Raw genomic sequence first — 18817 nt, forward strand, 5'->3', positions numbered from 1 at the left:
ACACTAATCCACCGTGCCGCTACATTTACATGAACTTTTATTTCATTGCAGACAGTATGAAGCCAAGATATTTCATGTTTTACGTGCCAACTTCATTTCATTCATTAATATATATCTTTACATATATTATTGTAATTACCTCCACTAAACACATTGGAGGAGGTTATGTTTTCACCCCAGTTTGTTTGTTGTGAACGGCCTGGAGTCCACACTTTTTCATATATCTTTATGAAACTTTAAGTGAACATTCATATCCTGATACGCAAGAATTGACTCAGTTTTCAAGGTCATAGGTCAAAGGGCAAAGTCAGGGAATATCTTGGAAAACTGCAAAAATCCCTATCTTTAACCAACAATTTTTCAAAAATTCATAACTGTCAAAAAAGATCAAATTTATTTAATATTTGAAAGCATTATGTAGGATTGCATCCGTTATCAACTAACAAAGCTTGATTTGGATCTGATCCAGATTACACATTTTATGGCTATTTAAATTTAACGCTGAAAACCATTTCATGTATATTTTACATTATATTTTAATCAAACTATCAGCTTGGGACTCCACCTCGAAGGCAGCACAGTTTTTACTGCTGCAGCCTTCAACTCCCCAAGCTGGGCCGCACAGGCCCCCCTGCTGCAGCCTTCACCCCCTTTGCCTCAATTTGGATGACAGATTGTCTGAGGTAATTGGAGTGTAAACGTAATTTTGTTGTTGTTGCACTCATGTAATGACAATGACAATAAATCTCATCTCTCTCAAACGTGCCCCAATCACTCTCATATTTGACAGTGAGGTGCAGACTGGCGCTCACTATCACCTGACAAAGTTTGATCCAGATCTCATCCGGATTGTGGATTTTGTGGCCATTTGAATTTAACATTGAAAACTCCATTTAATGTACATTTTGCATTACATCTCAGTCAAAAGTGCCTCAGTCACTCTCATTTGTGACAGAGGTGCAAACTGTCACTCTGAATGAATAGACTAAGTCTTATCCACATCCGACCCATATTGTGGAATTAGCAGATATTTGATTCTCCCTAACATTGAAAAGCCCTTCTGATCTATATTTTGTATTATATTTTATCTTTGGAAACATCACTTCTAACAGGACTTTGGCCTTGAAAATTTATTCCAAGGTAAAAATTTGTGGAATTGGAAACTAGCGTTGGTCTCTATGAGCGCAATGCTCTGCTTAATGCCTCTTACACCTTCCTAAATAGCAGCTAACCAAAAAGTTAGCTTTGATAACCGCTAATCCACTAACTGAAAAGTTAACTTTTGTAACGATAAACCGATAAACGTAAAAAAAATAGTGGATGCTACAGCTAAACGCTAGCCTCTAACTTTTAGTATTGGCTCTGGTACACTATCAGCTACTGACAAGCCAGTTTTGCAGAAAGGTACATTTAAATTTTAGTCCTCTTGCTCCCTTCAAGATGACATTTTTTCCAGGTACGACGATGCAATGACTGCACAAGAAGAAGTTACGGGTTCTACACTTGCCTGCTTGCAATCCTGACCTGTCCCCAATACAGAATCTGTGAAGAAACAAAATATGGAGCAACGATGACCTACAGTGTTGCACACGTGAAGACATGCTTGCAAGAAGAATGGAACAAAATAACACCTGAAACATTTCATCACTTGGCATCCTCAATGTCTAAACATCTTTTAAGTGTTGTGAGAAATAATGTCAACATTAAGTAAATTGTAAATGGACTGCATTTATTCATTTATGGGATTTGAACCGAGGATCCTCTGGTCTCAAACCCAACGCTTAAACACCAGACCATCACCTGCACAAACATGAAAAAGTGCTAAATACTTTTGTGTCACAACCTTTGTTGGACTGTGTTGCAGACCATAAATGCACGAATGGATGTGTTTTACCAACTGAAATTAAACTGAGCAGAACATAAAGTTCATACTGTCTGGAATCAAATAGAAATTAAAGTAAATGTAAGAATCAGTGCCCCCCCCCCCCCCCCACACACACACCAACTTTATGTACTTACTTTTCCTCTTACATACCGTCTCAGCTTTGCCTTAATTTAGGTTGTACAGTGGGTTTGATTTTTAAATACTGTTCAGCTATGTAACATCAGGGGCTCAGGCTTGTCGATTTCTAGCACACAGTCTAATGCACATAGCGTACATGCGTTTGCAGGATTTACAGGGTGTAAAATCAGTTCAAGTAAGCAGCTGTATTTATCCACTTAATTAGTCATGAGTGTATATTTTCCTGTGATTTGCAGTGATGGCATTATTGGTGTAAATTAGTGAGTCATTGGTTCTGCAACAGGTGAGAACCAGAGAAAATCCTGTTTTGGAGGTTCACTGTTCCCGTGTGTCAGTGTCTCATGGTTTGTGTTGGTGTTTTTAAAAATTGTAATTTTTTTTTGCATTCTGTTCAATATTTGTTTAAATGGGAATATTGACCCTGTGGGGCTACTCATCACAGGGTCCTGATGGCCACTCAGGCATTTGGTACTTGTGGCTATAGGTCAAGTCAAGCCTGGGAGAGTGAATCGATACCATGCTTTGATGCATCCATGACACTACGGGGTTCAGTTGGTCTTGGATGGCAACCACAAAGGCAGACAACCAATTGGTTCCCACATCTCTGAAAAAAACAGTTAAGCAGGGGTGTGTCCTTCCCCTTCTGCAGCCACTGGGGTCCTCAACACTCAGACACCTATGTAGTTGGGAGACTCAATTGAGCGTGAGAGGTTTTCTTTGGGGGAAAGAGATGTGTGGGCAGTGGATCAAAGCACACACATAGAAAGCAGCCAGTCAAGTAGTAAGTGGAAGATTTGTATGCCCCTCCCCTTTTAGCTTTTACTTTATTTTACTGAATTGTTTTCAGTTAAGTTTAGTTATGGACAAAACCAGAGTTTAGACTTGTCACAAACATGCCATGTCTGAATATATCACATTCTAAACATGAGAAAGATCAGCACTCTGTAAAACGTTTCATCAGGTACTTGGCAGTCATTGGTTCAATCACTTTCTGCGGTTTCAAGATGGCAATGCACCACCACTGCACCTCACTGCACCTTACTTTAAGAGACACATCCCCACGAAGCACAGATGAGCGCAAGAATATTCACCATTTAATAAACATGAGTGCCGGACATGACAGTGACAACTTTGGAATTTAGAAGCTACCAATGCTTTTGCCCTGTGCTTTGTGCTGGGTGGAAGATGGGGCTCGAGGTGATGTGCAGTTGATGACCACATTGAAATAAAAGGACAAATCACACCTATATTTTGGCCACTGCCATCATCTGTAACTTTGAAATATTGTTTGTTTTTTTCTCAGTTTGACAATTTGCCATAATCCAACTTTCTTGTGGCCTTGATCCCTCTGGGGTCCATGGACACGTCAGCGCGTCAAGGTCTGTTTTTCATCATATTTCTATTAGTAAGTCAGCAATGGAATGACACAGAGACTCTGTTTGACCACTTCCTGTAACTACACAGTCCCGCTCTTGTCTCAGTCTCGTCTGTAGATTGTTGATTTACAGCCAATTGTAGGTGCAGGAGAAGCTCACATGGGTCTGTTTCCTCTCTCAGCCTGTGAGATGCTGCAGTGCAGTCCAGCTTCTCTTTTTGTCACATTCACATTAAAACAGCACAGTAAATGCTCATAATTCCAAAATATTTGTTCATATATTACACTATTTTTGTGACCTGAACTCATTGGGGAACACAAATCTAACACCAAAAGAGTTTTTCCACATGAATAAAAGTGTGTATTCAGTAAAGGTTTGAATAATTTATTAAAGATATTTCATATTTTCAACTTTAGAGCCAAATTTTATCTTTTACACAGTGTTGTATTCAAATACATGACATATTACAAAAGCTGAGATCATTCTGTACATTTTGATATGTAACACACAGGAAATTGTTAACCTGTAAAATCTAAACACCCCCAGGGCCAGGGGCTGTGGCGTTCCCAGCAAAAAAAAAAAAAAAAAAAGTTTAAAACTATGGTAAACATGCAGTAACCAAGGCATGTTACATATCCACTTAATGGTTAGAAGCTCCAGTAAAAGTCCAAAACAACCATTTCTACAGAAGCAAAACAAAATTCCAACAAAAAAACAACTTAATGAACAAGCAGGAGAAAGAGGCTAATTGCGCACACCCGCTAAACTAGCACAAGCATTTGTGCTACTGCATGCTACCAAAACAAACAACACACCATGTGAAAGCAGAGGTTTGACAGATGACAATAGTATATGTTTTATCACTCTGTGTCCAAAATTCAACAAACCACAGCCAAAATCCACCAAAACAACTGTCACTTCACAGTCATAACCAGAATTTATATTCTACCTCTGCTGTTTTGTGATCATAAATCATGTTCCAGCACAAAAAAAAGAAAAAATCCATTAGAAATGGAAATTCCTGTGCCCCTGTGTAACACTGAAATGATTCCGGAGTGTTTTGTTGCCAACGTTTTTGCCCCAAGAGATGAAACACACTGGGGAGTAAGGCAATGATTTTTCTTCTTTTCTTTGTTGTGACTGGCAAATTGTGTTCCTGACATAGATTTAGGGACTGCTTCTTGGGGGACCAGAGTTTTGTCTGGTGGATTTTTTCAATAAAACACAAAATTTATTATCAATAGATGAAATGAATACCTTTTGTGACAAAAATGAAACAAAATCAGTAGTGAAGTTTGGTACCTGAGAAATATTGCATGGCACATGTGCCAAAATGGCCAATTTAGAGAGTCTGCCAACATATTGTTCAACACATACCTCTCCAGAGGTTCTCAGCTTCAATTTTTGGCATCAGCTTTGGTGTGCAGGTAGTGGTCAGAAGTTGTAATGTGATTTTTTTTATAGGTTTTGGGTTGCAGTTGCATCATTCCAAAAGACAATACACTCTAAAAGTGTACTTTTTTTAGAAACAAATGAATTTTTCATTCCTTGTTGTATGCCGTCTTTATTTACTCTGACCCAGAAATGCATATACTGATTCTTACACATTCTGCAGTATGCTCACAGCTGTTGCCTTTATTATGATACCAAGATAATACAAATCAGCACAGGGTACAAGTAAAGTAGCTTAAAAGGGGAATTACTAAATGTACTGTAAAACATTTTTTGAAGTGTCTGGCAGAATGAAGATGCAGGTGCAGGTACCTGTACAGTTAAAACATGCAAAGGCTTACCTGACTAAATGCAAAAGAACTCTTTCAAAAGGCTTATTATAATATGCCTGCTTACCTTAGCTTTGCCATCATCCAGCTCACCTCTGAGTCATTCCAAATCAATTGCCGATGAGGGGCTGCATCTCTCAGAATGACCTAAATTTGTTTTTTTGTCCCAAGTGTCAATACAAGCCCCAAAATATCTAAAAATAGATCCCAAGTTGAAAAATGACAAACACCCCCTTTCAATATTGGGAAAGCAGTTTTGCAGTCATCATTTTCATTTGTTTGCATGTTCATCACATATGTCTACATATTTGATGAGTTATTCTTTGAAAATCTAATCATTACTTTTTGAGATATCAGCAGTGGATGTGGTGAAGCTCACATAACTGATCTGGCAAACACCAGCAGACAAATGTAACATGAAACCTCCAACCATCACCACTGGTCAGTAGAGAATCAGAACCAGAATGGACTTTATTCACCAAGTATCCTCAGAGAATACAAGGAATCTGACTACACTTTGAACTGTGCTCTCTTTGTACAAGCATGTATAAATATACCCTAAACACTAATTCACAATAAAAACAATGTGCAAATAAAATATGCAATAAAAAATGTGTGCAAAGGAGAAACGGACAAAGAGACTGAAGTTGTACATGAGGTGTATGAATGAGTGAATTTTTGTCAGGTTAAGTTGTTCATCAGTGTGATGGCCTGTGGAAAGAAACTGTTCCTGTGTCTGATTATTCTGATGCACAGAACTCTGTAATGTCGACCAGAGGGGAGGAGTTTAAACAGGGTGTGTCCAGGGTGGGAGGGGTCTGCAGAGATGTTACCAGCTCACTTCCTGGTCCTGGACCGGTATAAGTCCTGGATGGAGGGTGGCGCTGATGATTTTTTTTTTTTCTGCAGACCTGACAGCTGGTTGAAGTCTGTGCCTGCATGTTTGGAGGTAGAGGGAAACCAAACAGAGATGGAGATGCACAGGACAGACTGGATGACAGATGTGTAGAAGATGATGTACAGTTCCTGGGGGTAGGTTCAACTTCCTGAGCTGTCTGAGGAAGTACATCCTCTGCTGTGCCTTTTGCCTGATGGAGCCTATGTGGGAGGTCCACTTCAGATCTTGGGAAATGGTGGATCCCAGGAACTGGAAAGGGTCCACAGAAGGCACAGTGTTGTGGACTTGGGGGGGTGATGGTGGGTTCCTCCTGAAGTTCATTATCATCTCCACAGTCTTGAGCGCATTCAGCTACAGGTTATTCTGACCACACCACAGGACCAACTGTTCCACCTCCTCTCTGTATGCAGCCTCTTCACCATTCTGGATGAGTCCAGTGATGGTGGTGTCATCCACAAACCTCAGGGGTTTAACAGATGAAGATGGGGGCCACCTGGTCAGCTCAGGCTCTTAGACATGAGAGAGAGACCCCATCATGTCCTGGGGTAGTCCATTGTTGTTGGGGTGTGTGAGGGTCTCTTGGTATAAAACACATTCAACTCCTCAGCCAGTCAGGGGTTCTCCACAGGGTTGATTGGTGTCCTGTAGTTGGTGGCATGCTGAAGACCTCACCACACTGTTGTAAGATCATTGGCTGAGAATGATTCAGACTATCAGAGTAGCTCCTCTTTGCTACTCTGATCTCTTTTGTCAGCATGTTTCTGGCCTTCTTGTACAGGAGCCTGTCTCTACTTCTGGAGGCCTCCTCCTTGGCCTGGTGGAGCTGTCTCAGTTCCCCACTAAACCAAGTTTTGTATGGCTTTGCAGATTTTAATTTCTGCATGTAGGTAGGAATGAGGTGGATCACACAGTGATCACAGAGTCCCAGAGCTGCACGGGGAACAGATTGCTAGGCATCTTTTATTGTTGTGTATCAGTGGTCAAAAATGTTCGCCTCCTCGTTGAGACATGTGATGTGCTGTCTGTGTTTGTGAAATTCATGGCTGAGATTTCCATTAATGTCAAGATCACTTCAGTGTTAACAGTGGTATAATGATTTGATTGCAGATGTTTAAGAAGTCTGAGACAAGTGGTGCAAAATTACCACGGCAGTGACTGCTTAACAAGAAAGATACTGTCAATTCAAGAAGCAAAGAATAAGGAGTAAATAAACACTCCTAATAGTGTTCAGAGTACAACCCCAATTCCAATGAAGTTGGAACGTTGTGTAAAATGTAAATATAAACAGAATACAATGATTTGCAAATCCTCTTCAACTTATATTCAATTGAATACACCACAAAGACAAGATATTTAATGTTCAAACTGATAAACTTTATTGTTTTTGTGCAAATAGTTGCTCATTTTGAAATGGATGCCTGCAACACATTTCAAAAAAGCTGGGACAGTGGTATGTTGACCACTGAGTTACATCACCTTTCCTTCTAACAACACTCAATAAGCGTTTGGGAACTGAGGACACTAATTGTTGAAGCTTTGTAGGTGGAATTCTTTCCCATTCTTGCTTGATGTATGACTTCAGTTGTTCAACAGTCCGGGGTCTCCGTTGTCGTATTTTGCGCTTCATAATGCGCCACACATTTTCAATGTGCGACAGGTCTGGACTGCAGGCAGGCCAGTCTAGTAAATTCAAATTTCAAATTTACTAATTTATATAGCGCCAATTCACGATGAACTCGTCTCAAGTCACTTCACTCAACATAAAACAACAAAAAAACTGAATTAAAAATTTAAAACACAATAAAAAGATGACCATAAAAGAATACAAGAATAAAAACACATCATAACACTAATGATAAAACAGGGAAAACAAATGAGTCTTTAAACGTGACTTAAAAGTCTCCACAGTATCAGACTGCTGGATGTGTGTCGGGAGATCATTCCACAGAGCTGGAGCACGGTAGGAGAAAGCTCTGTGACCAGCAGACTTTTTATTCACCCTGGGAACACACAGAAGTCCTGCACCCAGGGCCCGAGCTGGTACATAGGGGCTTACCAGGTCAGCCAGATAGGGAGGTGCAAGTCCATGAACAATTTTATAAACTAATAGCAGTACTTTACAACTTTATAACATTTGTAGTATCTGCACTCTTTTACTATGAAGCCACGCTGTTGTAACACGTGCAGAATGTGGCTTGGCATTGTCTTGCTGAAATAAGCAGGGATGTCCCTGAAAAAGACATTGCTTGGATGGCAGCATGTGTTCCTCCAAAACCTGGATGTACCTTTCAGCATTGATGGAGCCATCACAGATGTGTAAGTTGCCCATGCCATGGGCACTAACACACCCCCATACCATCACAGATGCTGGCTTTTGAACTTTGCGCTGGTAACAATCTGGATGGTCTTTTTCCTCTTTTGTCCAGAGTACATGATTTCCATGATTTTCAAAAACAATTTGAAATGTGGACTCATCAGGCCAAGCACACTTTTACACTATGTTTGTCCATTAAAAAATGATCTCGGGTCCAGAGAAGGCGGCGGCGTTTCTGGATGTTGTTGATGTATGTCTTTCACTTTGCATGGTTGAGTTTTAACTTGCATTTGTAGATGTAGCAACGAACTGTGTTAACTGACAATGGTTTTCTGAAGTGTTCCTGAGCCCACGCAGTAAGATCCTACACAATGATGTTGGTTTTTAATGCAGTGCCGCCTGAGGGATCGAAGGTCATGGGCATTCACTGTTGGTTTTCGGCCTTGCCGCTTACGTGTAGAAAGTTCTCCAGATTCTCTGAATCTTCTGATTATACTACAGACTGTAGATGATGAAATCCCTAAATTCCTTGTAATTGAACATTGAGAAACATTGTTCTTAAACTGTTGGACCATTTTTTCATGCAGTTGTCCACAAAGTGTTTATCCTCGCCCCATCTTTACTTGTGAACGGCTGAACCTTTTGGGGATGCTCCTTTTATACCCAATCATGACACTCACATTTAGTGTCCTCAGTTCCCAAATGCTTATTGAGTGTTGTTAGAAGGAAAGGTGATGTAACACAATGGTAAACATACCACTGTCCCAGCTTTTTTGAAACATGTTACAGGCATCCATTTCAAAATGAACAAATATTTGCACAAAACAATAACGTTTATCAGTTTGAACATTAAATATCTTGTCTTTGTGGTGTATTCAATTGAATATAGGTTGAAGAGGATTTACAAATCATTGTATTCTGTTTTTATTTACATTTTACAATGTCCCAACTTCATTGGAATTGGGGTTGTACAATGCATCTCCATGGGACAGCAGGAGAGTTGGGATGTTCTGCAGATGCTCCATGTGAGTGATTCTGGTGAGGTTGAAAAAAGAACATAGGAAGCAAGTGGTCAAATCAAGGCTGGCAAGTCCAGGAAATAAAGAACAGAGTGAGAGCTGCATGAGCAGGCTGCAGCTCCGAGGGCTCGGGATTGTCTTTAGAGGGGCAGCAGAATTCCACACTTCTGGAACATGTCTTGTGTCGGTGTTCCAGCTAATCACAGCATCATTGTTGGTGATAATAAGTGAATGGAGCTTAACAGGTGAATGGCTGCCACTTCTCCTCTTATCTCACTCTGACTTTCACTCTCTTGCACTGCCTGCAGCAAGTAATCATGGGAATTACACACCTCAGAGATGCAGCCTTTTTTTAAATTAAGAATATTTTGTGTGTGTGTGTGGGGGGGGGGGGTTCTGGTGAAAAGCACTGTGGAAGACAACAAGAGAGGCGATTATTTAGACACGTAGGGCAGAATGTTCATTTGCATGGAGAGCTGCTTTCTTTGGGTTTTCGTGCTAATCGCAGCAGAACTGTGGTGTGGGAGAGGAAACCAGGCTGGAACGGCACAGTGGAATATTTGAACGTCTCAGTGCTGATGTGTGCAAAGCAGAGTGTGTGTCTGCAGGGAAGGCTTTGAAATTTCATCCACTCCATCCCTTTTAACTTGGCGGAGGAGATGTGTGCGTCTCGCTCCAGTTGGCCAATAGCTGTTAGGAAGCTCCTGAACACCCCCCCACCCCCCGCCCCACAACTGCCACCGCCACCACCGCTGCCTACCATCCACGCACACTCACTCCTCGCTATCTGGCTCCCCTCCTCATCCCCACCCCCCTCTTCACAGACCTGCATTGTGTCAGATAGTTTAATGTGAAATTGCTTTTCTTTCAAATTTCCCCCTGGAAAGCGGGTCGCCACAAAATGTTACATCTCATAATGGCGTGTTATTGTTGCTCTTTCATACGAGTCCTTGGCTTCTGAGCACAGGATTTCAGTGCGGCGTTGCTGAGGTTACAGTCGACTATTTTCCCTCAGCCGCCACATTTGCCTCCGTCTCTCTGCCATCATGGATCCTCCACTCCTGCTCCTCTACTGTTGCACCCATGGTAACCCCGTTGAAAAATTTATCGCCACCTCACTCTATGATTACGCTATGCATTAGCAGGGCTTAAATTTAATTTGTCGGCAGGCCCTGGTGGCAGTGCTGTGGGCCCGGCCTATCAGAGACACTTTGTAAAGGCCCTGGAAGAGCCTCCTGGGGTGATCCTATCAGTCAGACACACTGTCAGCAGGCACAGTCAGTTAGTCAGCATCGAGTCAGAAACGTGGCACAGCCAAGCCACACGCCACCATTCGCTGCTCCACCGGGTCTCTGCAGTGGGCTGCGAGCTCCCCTGCCTGCCAATCAAAGCTCCAGCAAGGACACTGACCTTTGTTCCTCTGCTGAAATGAATGCTCTTCAACAGGTGATCCAGCTGACATCCTTGGCCGGTATGCTTCAGTTTAAATATAGTATGTTTTCATTTGTTTTTTTTTCTCCGCATCCTTTGTGCACATTGGCCTGTTTCAGTCCAGCTCTCTTTCTTACTGTTGCTCGTACTCAGACTATTAGTAATATTTTCAGCATTTATTCAGTGTTAATGATCATCTGTCCTAAAGTGGGTCTTGGTGTCTTCTACTCCGGTGATTTGCATGAATATCTAATGGTTAATGTTATGTTTTTTTGTTTGTTTTTTTGGTTTGGTTTGTTTTTTTTATGGGGAGAATGCCACACTTTCAAGTTTTTACCATGCACTATATAATTTTCTGTCCTATGGCTTTGCCTTAGTTTTGCTTCTATGCTCTCATGTGCAAAGATGATGATCAAAATAGCATGATCTGAGGCCACTCAAGGCTGCTTTTATTATAGCTCACAAAATGTGAAGGACAATTTTCAAGGCATTTTGTGTGTGTGTGTGTGTGTGGGGGGGGGGGGTGTTAAACCTGCTACTTTCTCAGAGAAGCGAGGGGGCCTTATGCTTCCTGGATTGAGTTCCATTTTTGTTTTCATATGGTTTTAAATGTCAAGAAGAGAGTGCACACAAAGTGTTTTGAATTTGCACTGGAAGACCTCAGTCCTCAGGTCAGACAAGTTGAAAGCATATTACTTTATTACCAAAAGATGTCAAATTGTAACGGGGCACTCTGTGATATTACAACTTCAGGAAAATAATTATACAGTAATAAAGTTTTTTTGTTCTTCACACCTCATGTAATCCACTGGGGATGTGTTCTGAGGACATTTTTGGTTTGACTGAAACAATTATGCAAGAATGATTCCTTTTGTGGAGGCTTTCCCAGCATGCTTTACTTTGCCTTGACCTCATGCAACTAAGCCTGCAAACCCCCAAATTTTATCAACTTTTATTCATGCGAATGTGGATTTGTTTGGAAAAGCATCAGACCGGAGCACCCTCTATAGTAGGGGCACAGCTGGAAGCTGATGGAGGATTTTCATCAATTTCCCTGTTGGAAGTCAATGAGGTAGTCAAACAACTCCGCAGTGGCAAGGCCCCGTGGGTTGATGATATCTGTCCAGAAATGCTGAAGGGTCTGGGTGTGGAGGGATTTTCTTGGATGAGACGTCTCTTCAACATTGCATTGAAGTCTGGGACAGTGCCTAAGGAGTGGCAAACTGGGGTGGTGGTCCCCATATTTAAAAAGGGGGATGAGAGAGTGTGTGCCAAATACAGGAGCATCAAACTACTCAGCCTCCCTGGTAAAGTGTACTCCAGGGTGCTGGAAAGGAGGGTTCGGCTGATAGTCGAACCTTTGACTGAAGAGGAACAATGCAGGTTACGTCCTGGTCGTGGAACAAGCGACCAGCTCTTCACTCTCACAAGGATCCTGGAGGGGGCCTGGGAGTATGCCCACTCAGTATACATGTATTTTGTGGACTTGGAGTAGGCGTATGATCGGGTATCCCGGGAGACACTGTGGGAAGTGCTGCAGGAGTATGGAGTGAGGGGGCCCCTTCTCAGGGCCATCCAGTCTCTGACTCGCAAAGCAAGAGCTGTGTTCGGGTGCTCGGCAGTAAGTTGGACTCAATTCTGGTGGAGGTTGGTGTCTGCCAGGGCCGCACCTTGTCACCAATCCTGTTTGTGATATTCATGGACAGGATATCGATGCGTAATTGGAGGGAGGAGGGTTTCCAGTTTGGTGGCCTCAGGGTCTCATCACTGTTTTTGGCAAATGATGTGGTCCTGTTGGCTTCATCGGCCGGTGACCTCCAACACTCACTGGATCGGTTTGCAGCCGAGTGTAAAGTGGCTGGGATGAGGATCGGCACCTCTAAATCTGAGGCCATGGTTCTCAGCAGGAAACCGATGGATTGCTTACTCCGGGTAGGGAATACGGTCTTGCCCCAAGTGAAGGAGCTCAACTTCCTTGGGGTCTTGTTCACAAGTGAGGGGACGATGGAGCGTGAGATTGGCCAGAGAATTGGCGCAGCAGGGGTGGCTGGTGTCTCCCTTAGAGATAGGGTGAGAAGTTCAGTCATCCGTGGGGAGTAGAGTCGCTGCTCCTTCACATTGAAAGGAGCCAGCTGAGGTGGTTCGGGCATCTGGTAAGGATGCAGGATGCACTGTGGGTACATGTTTTTCTTGGCTTTATTTGTGAAAATCATTCAATATTACCACAATTAAAAATAGCTTGTGAGGATGTTACAAATCCTTTGGACATGAGCCTCGAGGCTGCAGTGCTGTCCAAGGTGCTGAAAGAGTGAAAACATCCACTGTGGGTCTGTGCTGCATTATAGTGCAGTGCCCCAGCACTCATCACCACAGAGGACATGTCTGATCACATCTCTTTTTTTTTTTTTATTAACCCCATGCATCCAATTACTGGTGTGTACTATGGAATATAATCCTGGCAGCACCATCTTCTTCCCATCTCCAATGCTACACGCTGCCTGATATGCCCAGTATATACCTGGAGCCTTGCCACTTGGGTCACATATGCTGTGTGCACGGCACATATATGGGTGGCAAGTGAAATATACCTCTGTCTTTGGGGGCCACACAAATAGCCAGTGTGGAGTACTTGTGTAGTACCTGTGAAGCACGGATCCTGTTCAATGACCGTGCTACTTACTGCCATCACAGAGCCCCTGCTAGCTGTGCTCCTGACTTGAGTCAAGTGTATGATGGCAGTACAGACCCGTACATGCTGTATGCATTTTTGATTTTTCACAGAACTTGTAGAATTTCCATGTCAAAAAAACCTCCAGGCAATCTGCAACTGTCTACAGTGATAAACACATGCACGTGACAGGCACGGTTTTAAAATACAGATGATTTACCATCTGTATTTTGGAATGGCGTGTGAGTCCAGAATGTAATTATCACTTTGTTCAGTGTTGTTAACTTATATATTTAGTTTCTCCAAAAATATTAGTCCCATCAATGTTCCACTTTGGCAGTGTTCATCCTTGACTCAAAATACATAAGCATACCAAACGGCAAATGTCAGCTCTCCCCAGACTGTCCGTGATCAAAGTTATACACACACACGCATGTATGCATACACACCTAAAACCATCACCACTTTTTAGACAAGCTTCCACATTATAACATGCCAAGGCATTGCAGTGGCTAATTATAAAATTTAAAAGTGAAAAACATAATGTTGGAGCTCCTCCCTGTATCACGTGCATCAGTTTTGCTCATCCATGAGCAAATATCAATCCAGGATAATTACATGATCAGAAACTGTCAGACTTAAAGTCCTACCTATCAAAGCCCAGTATCGTTAATTTTGCTGCTGTTATAGCATATGCAATGTTTATTGTCTGTATAATTTCATTTACTGCAGTCTTTGATGAGAAAATGCAAATAAATGTAGTTTTGAATTAGTGATGCAGCCAGTTGAGCAAGTCTGCTTCATCTGTTTAAAGTAAACCATTTCTTCCATTTACGAAATATAGCGAAGATTCGTCCCATCCTGTCTATGGCTGATGCTGAGACTTTGATTCTTGCATTTGTCTCTTCTAGATTGGACTATTGTAATGCTCTATTTTCTGGCTAACCACAGTCCAGGATTAGGGGTCTTCAACTGGTTCAAAATGCTGCTGCCAGACGTTTGACACAAAGCAGAAGGTTTGACCACATTACGCCCATTGAAGCGTCCCTGCACTGGCTTCCAGTTGCTGCAAGATCGGATTTTAAAGTACTGTTATTAGTTTATAAAATTGTTCATGGACTTGCACCTCCCTATCTGGCTGACCTGGTAAGCCCCTATGTATCAGCTCGAGCCCTGCGTTCTCAGGGTGCAGGACTTCAATGTGTTCCCAGGGTGAATAAAAAGTCTGCCGGTCACAGAGCTTTCTCCTACCGTGCCCCAGCTCTGTGGAACGATCTCCCGGCACACATTCGGCAGTTGGATACTGTGGAGACTCTTAAGTCATGTTTCAAGACTCATTTGTTTTCCCTGTTTTATCATTAGTGTTATGATGTATTTTTATTCTTGTATTCTTTTATGGTCATATTTTGTTGTGTTTTAAATTTTATTTTATTTTTTTTGTTTTATGTTCTGTGAAGCGCCTTGAGACGATTTCATTGTGGCGCTATATAAAATAATAAATCTGAATTTGATATGATTTGATTTATTTTTGGTGAATGAGAAATATTGCAGGGTTCTGGACGGAACAGTGTTGACATCATTCTGACTTTGGATAATGGAGCACAAAGGCATCCCTGTTCCAGCGATGGACTGGGAATTATCCACCATGCCTAGAAAAAAGATATTGTCTTTATATAATGGCCTTCAGTCACCATGCTCTCTAAAAATTGGTACTGGCATCAGCCATTTAAAAAAACCCATATCAGTCAATCACTATAAGTAACACTTGTTTTTGTATTATTCCACAGAGTGAAATTTAAGACATTTGTGCTTTTATGAACATTTCCAATTCTCTGCAGAACCACAAACTTACTTTGCAGTAAAAACTGCGTGATCAATATGAGCCTAAATGGGTGGTATTTTGGCATATCCAAGGCTCATAATTGAGAGTTAATTAAAATTTTCATATTTGGCAACAAGTAACAGCCACTTTTAATTAAGTTCCATCAGAGTTTGGTTCAAAGCCTTTGTTGTGTATGTCTGTAACCAGTGTGCATCGCTGCAATTTGACTCTTTTGTATGTATCAATTAAATGCACCTCGAGTAGTTTTGGAGGATTTCCAGCACCTCTCTTTTTGTCTGTTGGTGAGCTGAAGCTATGAATAGTTCTGAGGATGAGCCTCTTTCATACAGGCTTACTGATGTTTTCAATTCTGGAACATTTGGAGACCATCACAGAGGAAAACGTCACCACCGCGCTGACTGCCGCCACCTTGACCACAGTCAGCAGCTGGACAGACAAAGTCAGGGATAAGTCCACGCAGTCAGTTTGAACTCTTTGTACCATTTTGAAGTCAAAAAGGATGGTCTTAAGTCTAATCAAGTCTGGGAGCATGCCCTGGTGCTGTGCTTTGTTGCATCAGCAAAACTACAGAACCACCTTGGGCCCTGGATGGCAACCATTCATTGAAGCAACCAGTCCATTCCAACATCTCTAAAATAACCTTGTAGCTGCCTCAGCCAGGTGAAACATGGATGGCCTCTTGGCCTTCCTTCTCCAGTATGGTGGCTTCGTGGTCTGGTCCTTTCTGTGTCACGTTCGGTTTGTGTGTTCCATATGTTTCAAAAGATATGCAGGTTTGGATGAATTGTACACATTAAATTTACAGTAGGTGTGAGTAAGACTGTTTCTCTGCCTGTATGTGTCCCTGCCATAGACTGGTATCATGTCCAGGGTGAACCCTGCCTCACCCACTTTAACTCCTGGGATGGGCTTCCCAGGACGCTTTGTTGGAGTGCTTAAGCACAGCTATAACTTTATTCTGTAGTCTTCAAAGAAAGAATTGTCAATCTTATATTTCCATTAAGCTCAAAGTTTGACTTGTCTGGAATCAGCTTTGGAATTTGAACCATGTGGTTTAAAGTGCAGTGACAAGACACTATGATGCACATTCTGTGGTGACATCAGATATTATATATATATATATATATATATATATATATATATATATATATATATATACAGTAGTGTTCAGAATAATAGTAGTGCTATGTGACTAAAAAGATTAATCCAGGTTTTGAGTATATTTCTTATTGTTACATGGGAAACAATTTACCAGTAGATTCAGTAGATTCTCACAAATCCAGCAAGACCAAGCATTCATGATATGCACACTCTTAGGACTATGAAATTGGGCTATTAGTAAAAAAAAAATGTAGAAAAGGGGGTGTTCACAATAATAGTAGCATCTGCTGTTGACACTACAAGCTCAAAACTATTATGTTCACACTGTTTTTTTTTTTAGCAATCCTGTGAATCACTAAACTAGTATTTAGTTGTATAATCACAGTTTTTCATGATTTCTTCACATCTATGAGGCATGGAGTCAACCAACTTGTGGCACCTTTCAGCTGTTTTTCCACTCCAAGATTCTTTAACAACATTCCACAATTCATTCACATTTCTTGGTTTTGCTTCAGAAACAGCTTTTTTGATGTTACCCCACAAGTTCTCAATTGGATTTAGGTCTGGGGATTGGGCAGGCCACTCTAAAACATTAATTTTGTTGGTTTGGAACCAAGATTTTGCTCATTTACTAGTGTGCTTGTCTTGTTGAAACACCCATTTCAAGGGCATGACCTCTTCAAGTATTTTGACATATCCAAACTGATCCATGATACCTGGTATGCGATATATAGGCCCAACACCATAGTAGGAGAAACATGCCCATATCATGATGCTTGCACCACCATGCTTCACTGTCTTCACTGTGAACTGTGGCTTGAATTCAGAGTTTGGGGGTCATCTCACAAACTGTCTGTGGCCCTTGGACCCAAAAAGAACAATTTTACTCCCATCAGTCCACAAAATATTCCTCCATTTCTCTTTAGGCCAGTTGATGTGTTCTTTGGCAAATTGTAACCTTTTCTGCACATGTCTTTTATTTAACAGAGGGACTTTACGGGGGATTCTTGCAAATAAATTAGCTTCACACAGGCGTCTTCTAACTGTCACAGCAACAGGTAACTCCAGACTGTCTTCCTGGAGCTGATCAGTGGGTGAGCATTTGCCATTGTGATTATTCTTCTATCCATTTTGATGGTTGTTTTCCATTTTCTTCCACACATCTGTTTTTTTTTTGTCCATTTTAAGGCATTGGAGATCATTGTAGATGAACAGCCTATAATTTTTTGCACCTGCATATAAGTTTTCCCCTCTCCAATCAACTTTTTAATCAAACTACGCTGTTCTTCTGAACAATGTCTTGAATGTCCCATTTTCCTCAGGCTTTCAAAGAGAAAAGCATGTTCAACAGGTGCTCACTTCATCCTTAAATAGGGGACACCTGATTCACACCTGTTTGTTCCACAAAATTGACGAACTCACTGACTGAATGCCACACTACTATTATTGTGAACACCCCCTTTACTACTTTTTTTTTTTTTACTAATAGCCCAATTTCATAGCCTTAAGAGTGTGCATATCATGACTGCTTGGTCTTGTTGGATTTGTGAGAATCTACTGAATCTACTGGTACCTTGTTTCCCATGTAACAATAAGAAATATACTCAAAACCTGGATTAATCCTTTTAGTCACATAGCACTAGATAAAATGTTTTATCATAGCTTTTTTTAGACTCAATATGTTAGGGTTTGGACGCGGATTGAGGAGCGATCCAGCGTCTGACTGAACCCAGCGTCAAATAACCAGAAGCAGTTCCAAAAGAAACAAGTTTTATTTTTTTTCCCCTAGTGCTGTACATGAAATACTAAACAAAAGTGGTGAGGTGAAGAGGCGGCGCGCTTTCTCAGCGTCTCAATAGATCGGAGCCCGAACATTTTGGACTCAGGAATTCCGCCGACACCCCCCCAGGTGGCTTTTCCCAGGACTGTACTTTCTGACGTGTGCTGACCGCGTTTGCCTCTCACCCTCGTCCTCCTTCACAGGCACAATGTCAGAATCTGGAGCGGCCCTCAGCGTCCCCAAACAATCGTCACATGGTCGTATTCTCCGGCAATTCAGCCCTGATCACTGCTGGCTTAAATGCAGCTCTTCATTTCTTCATTGGCACCAGCTGAGAGTCCTTAGATCTGCACCTGAATGCCACAGGTGTCGTAGATCGTCCTGATAGAGAGCCGCACGTGAGTGCAACAGGTGCAGCAGATCACCGTAACAGAGGTGAGAGACTCTTCTGCAGCACACTCTCCCCAGAGATCAGCCCCAAACCACCTGGGAGGAAAATAAACACAAAAACAGCAAAACAATGCCCAGCCAAACCCCCCAACACACAACACAATATATATTTCTATGAGTCTTTGACTCATCT

General features: G+C 41.8%; 1 protein-coding gene across 1 annotated transcript in view; it reads left to right on the forward strand.

Annotated features, from left to right (window-relative positions):
• rbfox3a (RNA binding fox-1 homolog 3a) overlaps positions 1 to 18817 on the forward strand; it is a 1755711-nt gene that overhangs the window by 634276 nt on the left and 1102618 nt on the right. The gene's annotated exons all lie outside the window — the stretch shown is intronic.

This window comes from Thalassophryne amazonica, chromosome 16 (assembly GCF_902500255.1).
Source record: "Thalassophryne amazonica chromosome 16, fThaAma1.1, whole genome shotgun sequence".
Taxonomy (NCBI): domain Eukaryota; kingdom Metazoa; phylum Chordata; class Actinopteri; order Batrachoidiformes; family Batrachoididae; genus Thalassophryne; species Thalassophryne amazonica.